Source organism: Bubalus kerabau, chromosome 18 (assembly GCF_029407905.1).
Source record: "Bubalus kerabau isolate K-KA32 ecotype Philippines breed swamp buffalo chromosome 18, PCC_UOA_SB_1v2, whole genome shotgun sequence".
Taxonomy (NCBI): Eukaryota; Metazoa; Chordata; class Mammalia; order Artiodactyla; family Bovidae; genus Bubalus; species Bubalus kerabau.
Window position 1 is genome coordinate 30954225 of NC_073641.1, and position 10773 is coordinate 30964997.

Sequence of the window (10773 nt, forward strand, 5' to 3'; positions counted from 1 at the left end):
AACCTAGACAGCATATTAAAAAGCAGAGACATTCCTTTGCCAACAAAGGTCCATCTAGTCAAGGCTATGGTTTTTCCAGTAGTCATGTATGGATGTGAGAGCTGGACTATAAAGAAAGCTGAGCACTGAAGAATTGATGCTTTTGAACTGTGGTGTTGGAGAAGACTCTTGAGAGTCCCTTGGACTGCAAGGAGATCCAACCAGTCCATCCTAAAGGAAATCAGTCTTGGGTGTTCATTGGAAGGACTGATGCTAAAGCTGAAACTCCAATATTTTGGCCACCTCATGCGAAGAGTTGACTCATTGGAAAAGACTCTGATGCTGGGAGGGATTGGGGGCAGGAGGAGAAGGGGATGACAGAGGATGAGATGGCTGGATGGCATCAGTGTGATAGGTATGAACTTGATTAAGCTTCAGGAGTTGGTGATGGACAGGGAGGCCTGGCGTGCTGCGATTCATGGGGTCGCAAAGAGTCGGACACGACTGAGTGACTGAACTGTACAAGATTCTCTCTGGTTCTTCCTTGCTCTCTAGGTTATGATTTGCCGAGATTTCAGAGAGAGATACTGGTAAGGTCCCAAAATAAAATCCTATATCAGAACTAAGAGTCTAGATTTTTTTATTGTACCTTTAGAATTGTAAAATGAAGGATTTTGTTTGTTTGCTTTTTCATTTTGGTTTTTATATAACAGGAAAAAAATAGTGGTTCATGTGCTCTCCCCTTCAAATCATTGGTAATCCCAGAGGCTGACCCTGATTCTCTATACTGAGTCATCATATATCAGAACCCTCTTCTCCAACTCTAAGATAAACCAATCTCAAGTCTGCCCATAACTTAGGTTGACACTCCTTTCTGCACTTCCCTTTCATCAGTGTGACCCCCAAGTCTGTGCCCAGCTTTTCTCAATTTTTTTGTTTGATTCTTCAAAGACTGGTTTGGAAGTTAAAAAACTCAGCATGATTCCTTCCTTGCTTATTTTTTTTTCTTTTTGTCATTCCTTTGTAACAATCCTACTTCTCTTTGAAGCAGCTTAGATGGTACTGATGAACTAAAGAACTGGAGAAAAGAAAATAATAAAAATGTATATTTCAAACTAATTTTTCACCATATCAGTGGCAACCTGGAGACTGCATTCTAGGTCAGAAAACAGGATTAGCAAAGCAGAGTTTCAATGTAGCCTATTGATTTTTATTTGCTTAATAAACAGACACCTTGCTGTCCTCTGACAGCATCAGATGAATAATGCATGGCTCTTGTCCTTGTGGATCTAACAATCCAGGATACTTTAGATACCACACAAAAGGTGTGCTTGGGGTAGAATGGTACTTCTGAGACACAGCACTTTATCTGGGCTTCTTGAAAAGCATGTTGACGGTAAGAACACTAAAGCCGTGTCTTGAAAGTTGAGAAAGATTTTGTCAGGTTAAGAAAGGAGAAAGGGCATTTCACCTCGAAGGAGTGGCAAGAAAAGAATACATAGGATGAAAGAATGCTCTGGGCCAGTAACTAAGAGCAGCTTTGTATGATTTGAACCGAAAATACGATCTGAACAGAAAATACGATCCAAGAACAAGGGGGTAGCTTATGTGCTCATGATTTTTGACCAAGAAAGGTTTGGAGTGAAAATTACATGGCTGGATTTGTTTTTCGGGTAGTTTATCTGATTGTGTTAAAAATGAACTCCTGGAAGCAAAACTAAAGCCCTGGCAGAGCTGTTATCGGTGTGAACTGGAAAAGGGCTAAGGGGAGATGGAAAGGAGGGGAGAGATTTGAGGAAGAAACTGCATTGGCAAGAGTCCAGAGAGGGTCTAGGAATTGCACAGGCTCTCAGGGGTGCCATTCCCTGCCCCCATCACCACTACTGGCAAGAATGAATTAGAGGCCTTAGCTTTTCTCCTTGCAGGAAGTCCCCCCCACCTCCCCCCCACCGGCTTGCCCTCTCCCAGCACTGCTCGCGTCACCACCATTATCTCTGTTGACACCATCAGTAAAAATCTCATTATGCCCTTTATCCCCGTTTACATCAGTCACCACCAGAAGCCCAGGGACTCCCAGGTCATTCTTCATCCCTAGACTCTAATCCCCATCTGGCTCTTTGAGCAGTGAGCCACTCCTCTTCCTTCTGGCACTCCCTGTGCTCTTTCCCCAAGACTAATTTTTTCTCCAAGCATTTCTGACATATTGTATATTTTACGTACTTATTTGATTGTCCCACTTCCTCATCCCCCCTCAACCCTCCACCGGTGCACACACCAGCATGTAAGCTTTACGACGACATCAATTTTTGTCTATTTATTTGTGTTTCTTTCTCCAGTATTTAGGACAGAATCAGGCACAATAAACATCTGTGGAGTGAGCAGATTTAAAAGGAAAAATATAACGAGGTTTGTCTATCAATTGTACTTCCAGGGTAGGGAAAAGAGACCAGTTGGGACTGATTTCAGGTTTTTGGCTTGGATGACCTATATATAATTTTAAACATTTGCTAAAATCAAAAGTAGTTTTCTTCTATATACTGTAATAATTTTGGCTTCTTTAATTTTGCTTGGAGAGCATTCCTGTATCACTGTGTAAACACTGTGTATTTTATTTGTTGCAACTGTTGAAATTTATGTATTTATTTTTTTGCAAAACATCACAGAAATTTAAGCATCACTATTTTCAGTACAATAGTCTAAAGAAATGATTTCCTAGTACCATCTTCCAAAAATGTAGAAATCATTATTTGTGTGTTATGTATCAGGGCAAAGCTATGAAGATAAATCTGTCTAAACAGTGCCTGGAACACTGGCATCAGAAAAGATGAATAAAATGAAGGAGGAGGGAAAGAGGCTTGGGGTTGGGAAAAAAAAAAGTGAAGAGATTTTCTCTGGACATTTCTGAGGAAAGAATAGAGGGCAACAGAGGGCAGCAGACAGATATGGAAGCACAAAACAGTTAACAAGAGGTACTAAACTTTGCCTCAGCCAGGGATAAAAGATCCATATTCTGAGCCATATTTCATGCTATTATTTTATTATTCCTTAAGAAATTACTTCATACATGAATTTTTAAAAAATCCCTCTAATGCCCTTCAACACCATTTACACACTGAATTTTACACTATACGAATGACCCAAACATACATATATACAATTTCTATGAAAGAGTTTACAGTTCAACTCCTGACTCATTTTGATCACTGCAGAAGCATTACATATAACTATGAATGACTCCATGGGATTCTCCAGGCAAGAATACAGGAGTGGGCAACCTTTCTCTTCTCCAGGAGATCTTCCCAATGCAGGAATCAAACCCAGATCTCCTGCATTGCAGGCAGATTCTTTACCTGCTGATTCACCAGGGAAGCCCAAGAAAACTGGAGTGGGCAGCCATTACTTCTCCAGGGGATCTTCCCGAGCCAGGGATCAAACCCAAGTCTCCTGTATTGCAGGCAGTTTCTTTACCATCTGAGCCACCAGGGAAGCTCTTGGATGACTAGCAGCGTGGAAAGATTTTAAAAATATATAGCCAGTTAGGAAAGGAAGCTAAATGGAAAAGTGAAAATGGAGCTCTCATTTATTGTCACACACGATGTTTATATAACTTAGATATATTCTCATTTGATTATGGGAAATTGTATTTCCCCAATTTTACAAGTGAGGACCAAGAATAAAGTTACTCAGCTGTAAGCAGAGGGAATGGAAATCTAACCCATGCAAATGGATTGTTCTTTGCATATATTGTGTACAATATCTCAAAAGAAAAAAATAAGTTCTGGGTATGAAGTTCTGGAAGTCTCGTACAAAATGAAGAACATGACCATCACATTTGGATTGCCAGCCCGCCCACGCTTTGTGGGCATTTATAAAATTCTACTAAATTTGGCTCAGAGGCAACGCACAAGCTACAAAGAAGCGGTTGTTTTGTGAGTGTTTTGGGGAAAGAAGGAGAGAAAGCAAGAATGCATGGTGGGAGTGCAGACAAAGAGCAGCTTCTTAGTGAGCAGTGGTGACTAAGAAAGACTTCAAGCTTAGAAAAAGAGTGGGAGAAACACAGCAATTTACAGGCCTAACCTTAAGTATAATAAAATGTAAAGACTAGGAGTTTCCACTCCATTTATTGTGCACAGATATTCTAAAAACATTGTTTCATATTAGTGTACATGCTTCTTATTCAGCGGCAACAACATATTTATCCACAGCCTAAAATTAAAGAAGGAAAAAATTTTCATTCAAAAAGCACTTTTCCACTGAAAAAAAATAGTGGATAAATCACATAGGTATACCATTTCAGACACTGGAATGACGCCTTTCAGATGTGCAAGAAAGACATTACGAATCCTATTCTTCCATTATATTGTAAATTTAAAAGACTGACCTGCTTGTTATCTATTTTTGGCAAGGCATAGATCCGAGTCACCTTGTGAGCTTCGCGATGCTGCCCGATGGCGATATGCCCACGTGTGGAGTCAGAGATCTGGAGGGAGGTGCCAAGCTGGGGGGATGCTGCCATGCCTAAAGCACCAAAGGAAAATGGGTAGGGCAAGAAAAAAGTCATCTATCCTATAGGAGAAGTCCTCAAACAAGAAAAAATAAAAAGGAAAAATTGAAGAATGAAAGGCATTATGCCTTAACCTTATTGGTAAAAACTACACTGGTTTCAAAGTCATCTTGATCCCAAAAAAGTAGGATATTGAAAGAGAGATGCTTGTAAATTAATTGAAAGGTATTTGCAACAATACAGCAGTGAGCTGGAGTGAATTGAGGTGCAGAATAGCATCAAGGAAATGACAGGGCCATGAGCACTGTGCCTGGGAGGTATTCATCAAGCAGACCCTGGAGGAGGATTGGGCACTGTACCAAGGCTGCTTGTTGTTGTTTAGTCGCTAAGTCATGTCTGACTCTTTGCAACCCCATGGACTGTAGCCCGCCAGCCTCCTCTGTCCATGGAATTCTCCAGGCAAGAATACTGGAGTGAGCTGCCATTTCCTTCTCCAGGGGATCTTCCTGACCCAGGGATGGAACAGAGGCTCCTGCACTGGCAGGCAGATTCTTTACTGCTGAACCTATGGCCTCCAGATTCCAGACATTTTAAATGCAGATAATCTGAAAACTGTTAGGGAATGGGATTTTGATCTGAGGAGTATTCTTACCTGGAGATTTCTAAGGACAGTACAGTCCATGGGGTTGCAAAGAGTTGGACATGACTGAGCAACTAACACTTTAACTTTCAAAATGAGAAAAATCTGTGCTAATGATGCAGTGCCCATGAGATGCAAGAAGAAAGCTGTTAAAGCTATAGACAGGAATTCAGGGGGAACTGGAACTGAAAGATGAGTCAGTTGACACAGATGAGGAAATGACTGCAGTGACCTTATTGTCTTTACTTGAGTTGAAAATAAATAATTTGAGAACTTCTAATTAAATGAATTTTGATGGTGATAAAGAATTGTCTTGATACATGAATTTGCTGTTTAGTTTATTCTCTTATTTTCAGTTTCAAAAACAAGGTTATAATTTTTACTCAAAAATGAATGTTGGTTTTCATTGACATCAATTTATTATAATAGGTGGAAGTGCTTTCCAAAATCCATTTAATCTGGATTTCTGGAGCTGGGAGAACAATATGAGAGCAAAACATGTTACAATTTTTTCTTCGTGTTTACTTACAATCACCTAATCTCACATATTGGGGCATAGGCAGGAACTGTTTTGCTAGAAGGTTAATGTGGGTATTTCTTGAGTGATCAGTGATGTTAGAAAAATTTCCTTTGATCCCTAGGCTGCAAAGATCCCCTGAAGAAGGAAATGGCAACTTACTCTAGTATTCTTGCCTGGAAAATTCCATGGACAGAGAAGACTGGCAGGTTACATTCATGGGGTCACAGAGTTGGACATGACTTAGCAACTAAACAAAAACAAGAGAATAGAGTAATTTACAACTTAAAGATATCAATCATTGGATAAATGCCAGAAACAAGAGATACTAAGGCAAAGGCAGGCTTCTGCAGTAGAAGATGTAGAGAAAGTTTCATGAATAAATATAGCAAAGAGTCAGACACGACTGAGTGACTAACACTTTTTTATGGTTTGAAATGACCTGGTTCTTTTGTGATTGTTATGAGAAGCTCAAAAGCATCTAAAGCATTATTTTTTTTTTAATGAATGGGAAGTAAGAAATGGAAATGGTTATTTTCCTGTAACATAGTAGTAGTGTACTGTGGTAAAAGTGGGGGTATTAAATACATAAAGTAGATTTATTTCTAAAGACCAGAAATTAACAATACAAGAATGTTCAAACAAGCTTTGTAAAAAAAAAAAATTTTTTTTCTTTCCTTTCCCTATGTACCACATCTTTCATTCTATGAATTAATGAGAAACATGGAGATGATGAAGGACAGGAGTATACGTAAAAGGAGACTTTCATTCTGCATTTAATGTTTAATCTGGAAAAGAAAGGGCGAGTAAGTGTTTTATTGTTTGATACCTATAACCAAGCAGTAGTCCTCCCACTGTGATAATTTAAAAAAAAAAGAGGTATATAAGGACTTATCTGGGCTTAGAGAAGCATAATGCCATGGTCGATTGCATGTGTGCCAAGTTGCTTCAGTCATGCCTGACTCTTTGCAATCCTTTGGACTGTAGCCTGCCAGGCTCCTCTGTCCATTGGATTCTCCAGGCAAGAATACTGGAGTAGGTTGCCATGCCCCCCTCCAGGGGATCTCCCTAGGGAGTCTCTTATGTCTCCTAGCACCATAGCTAGGTCCCACTAGCGCCACCTGGGAAGCACCGTGGTCCATCAGTAATAGTCATAGACATGGCTGAAAGGAGTTACTGGTTTTTGGCTAAGTATTTGCCACTCTGGCCTAGCACATTGCTGGTGTTTAACAACTTGAAAATTTCATGGGGCGATCAGCTTTCTACTCATCCAAAACAGGGTTTGAAAAAAAAAATCACTTTTTAGATTTTGTTATATTGCTGACTACTAGTTTTCATGTTGTCTATAAAGACTATGATTTTGGTGATGAGCAAATGAAAAAAACAGAGGATAATGATCTATCCTACTCATCCTCTGGGATTTCTCTCCTTTTCCTCTTATGTCCCCCACCCTCCACATCTTCTTTGGTCTCTCTTCCTATCTGGATGGCATTATTTTAAAAATGTTCTTTGAAGCAGCTAAATTTGAACTGATATATGCAGCATAGCAGTTCCAAGTTTACCAGCAAACAGTCGGCAGGAAGCTACCCTGCAGAAGTGCACTTCGGGTTACTGGCACCCTCTGGGTTTTGGAAGGCTGCCTTTTCTTTTTCCTTGGTTAAATGATGCCACTTGGAAAGACAAATACCACTATAATTCCTGTTGAGTTGGGAGACCAGCCTTCATCTAGCACACTATGATTTCATGAAAGCATAAATCAGGCTCACATGATAAATCTCTGAGTCAGCTGTTCCTACTTTTGTATTGAATCTAATTAGAAGCATGAAACAAATGCTCGTCACACATTCTGTCTTACTGAAAAATAAAAAAATAAATACCAAGACAAAGACTTGGAAGATATGGCAATTGGAATGACAATAGGTAATTTTATCCAGAAGGGCCTCAGTCAGCTATCTAACATCCAGGAAATCAATTTAGCTAAAAGCAGATGAAATAGGCTAGTCATGTTCAATGCTAAAGGATTCAAATTAGTATCGTGAAAAGCTGTTAGGATAGATGGCTGTCAAATAAATCACAGATGCATCTAATGTCACAGGTATGCTAAGATAATAGCTCTCTGATTAGTGTTTTTCTCAGTTCATGATACAAATGAGCATTGAAAATGCTTCTGTGTAATGAAAATTATGTCAGAACACAGGGAAATATGCAGTCACAAAGTGCAACCGATTGCTTTGGAAGTATGAAGACTTCTTTAAATTGGACCAAGGAAAGAAAATATTCACTAGACTAACAGTTGGGTGGGCTTCCCACGTGGTTCAGTGGTAAAGAATCCAACTGCCAATACAGGAGCCACAGGTTCGATCCCTGAGTCAGGAATATCCCTGGAAAAGGAAATGGCAACCAACTCTGGTATTCTTGTCTGGGAAATCCCATGCACAGAGAAGTCTGGAGGGCTCTAATCCAAGGAATTGCAAAAGAGTTGGACACAACTTAGAGACTAAACAGTAATGACAGTTGGGTACCATGTGCTGGGGACTATGGTGATTTATTCCATCAGGGAGATTATAACTGGCACAGCAGCTAGGGCTGGCATCACCACACCTGGTTTAGCTTATTAGCTTACAAAGACCACCTCCTGTTCTCTAAGACCTGTTCTTTTTCTGCACTGGATAAACTTGAGAGGAAATTGGGATACTTATGAATCAACAGCCCTGCATCTTTCAAGTCTTAGTTAGTGGCACAGAATCCTATGACCCTCCCCAAAATAGGACACTTTTTAATTTAAATATTTTATTGGGAGAAGAACTTCTAAAGATCTAGATTTGACCCTTCCTACCCAAATAGCTTATTTTATAGGTCAGGAATCTACTAAGATGCTCCTGCCTCTTGCCTAGGAGGTCTAATTCTAGCCAACCAGGTAATTAAAACACACATTGGATCCTTCATGAATGAATACTTTAACAAATAAAAGGGGCACTAAATTTTTTTAATACTTGATTTTCTGAGTATTTACTTATTAATTTACAAATTTATTATATTGGGCTTCCCTGGTTGCTCAGATGGTAAAGAATCTGCCTGCAATGCAGGAAATCTGGGTCCCATTCCTAGATCAGGAAGATCCCCTAGAGAAGGAAATGGTTACCCACTCCAGTATCCTTGGCTGCAGAATTCCACGGACAGAAAAGCCTGGTTGGCTAGTCCATGGGGTCAGCAAGGAGTCGGATATGACTGAGCAACTAACTTTCACTTTATTATATTGCTGAGCTTATAGTTCTTTTCAAATACTTTAAAAAAATGCAATCATTTGTAAAATTTTAAAATAGCATATCTGTATATAGTACAAAATACTTCTGCCAACTATATGAATTTTAAAAATAAGTAGAGCAATAATTATTTGGGGAGGATTTTATCAATTTGATATGTAAGTGTGTGTGTGTGTGTGTGTGTGTGCACTCAGTTACTCAGTTGTGTCTGACTTTCTGGCCCTCCAGGCGAAAATAATGGAGTGGAGTGCCCTTTCCTTCTCCAGGGAATTTTCCCCACCCAGGGATTGAACCTGCATCTCTTGTGTCTCCTACGTTGACAGGCAGGTTCTTCACCACTAGCGCCACCTGATATGTAAATACTTCTCAAATATTTTTGAAAGTTCTATATTTTAACCATGCCAGCGTATCATTTTCACTTAATATTTCACAAGCTGAAACTCATTAATTCTGTCTGTACTTATGACTTACTTATGTTTAATTATTTTTATGTTTTTAATGTCTTGTTTCATCTAATTTTAGATGCTACAGCACCACAAAACCTCTCAATTTAATTCCATTTGTATTCACCATCACATTCATAACAAAAAATGTTGCATCTTATTACTCTGACTTCACCAAGTGCAGCTGGTGGTTTCCTGCATCTTGCAGTTCCTGTATGGTCCGAGGTGCACTGCCCAGTACAAGTGACTGTTGATAGCAGCATCATGGCCTGCTTCTTCTACTCTCACCAGAGATTGGAAGGTGTTTGATGTTCCTAGTCTCTCATGTCTAAGTAAACTTCTTTTATCAGTGAATACCTTCATGCTGTCCCTGAAAGGGAGGTGTCAGACGCATCATCTCTGAAATGTGCTGGGGTAAAGGGGCACATCATTCCAGGTCATCTGGCAGATTCAACCATGCACTACAGTAAGAACTCGCTGCATATGTTTCACATGATAATAGACGAGACAGATCTAACACACACTTCCTGACCGACTCAGATGAAACTATTCATAATGTGCTCCATACTGCAAAGTGAAAAATTCAAGATGCATCCTGAATCTAAGAGCACACTGGGGCAATAGGTGTGAACCATTATCTTTGGCCAACAGAAAATTCGGCAACAGTTAGGAGCTGGGAATTATCACATTCATGTTTCCATTGTGCCTACTGTCATATGGACTTGCTTTAAACCTCCCTTTACCAACTTTTCAGGGGAAAATCCATGTTTGGTGGGGCCTAAAGTTTATATGATACAAAGGTTGTTCAGTTGCTAAGTTGTGTATGACTCTTTGTGACCCCGTGGGCTGCAGCATGCCAGGCTTCCTTGTCCTTCACTATCTCCTGGAGTTTGCTCAGACTCATGGCCATTGAGTTGCTGATGCCATCCAACCATCTCATCCTCTGTTGCCCCCTTCTTCTCCTGCCCTCAGTCTTTCCCAGCATCAGAGTCTTTTCCAATATGTCAGCTCTTTGCATCAGGTGGCCAAAGTATCGGAGATTCAGCTTCATCATCAGTCCTTCCAAAGAGTATTCAGGGTTGATTTCCTTTAGAATGGACTGGTTGGATCTCCTTGCAATTCAAGGGACTCTCAAGAGTCTTCTCCAGCACCACAAGTCAAAAGCATGAGTTCTTGAGCACTCAGCCTTTTTTATGGCTCAATTCTCCCATCCATGACTACTGGAAAAACCATAGCTTTGAATATACAGACCTTGTCAGTAAAGTGATGTCTCTGCTTTTTAATATGCTGTCTAGGTTTGTCATCACTGGAGAAGGGAATGGCAAACCGCTCTAGTATTCTTGCCTTGAGAACTCTGTGAACAATATGAAAAGACAATATATATAAACAGCCTTCTTAAAAGAAGATGAAAATACTTTATGTTTACA

At 39.9% G+C, this 10773-nt stretch overlaps 1 pseudogene; it reads left to right on the forward strand.

Moving 5' to 3' along the window:
- Window positions 1-4493: 4493 nt before the first annotated feature.
- Window positions 4494-5407, forward strand: LOC129633371 (translation machinery-associated protein 16-like; annotated as a pseudogene).
- The last annotated feature ends 5366 nt before the right edge of the window (window positions 5408-10773 follow it).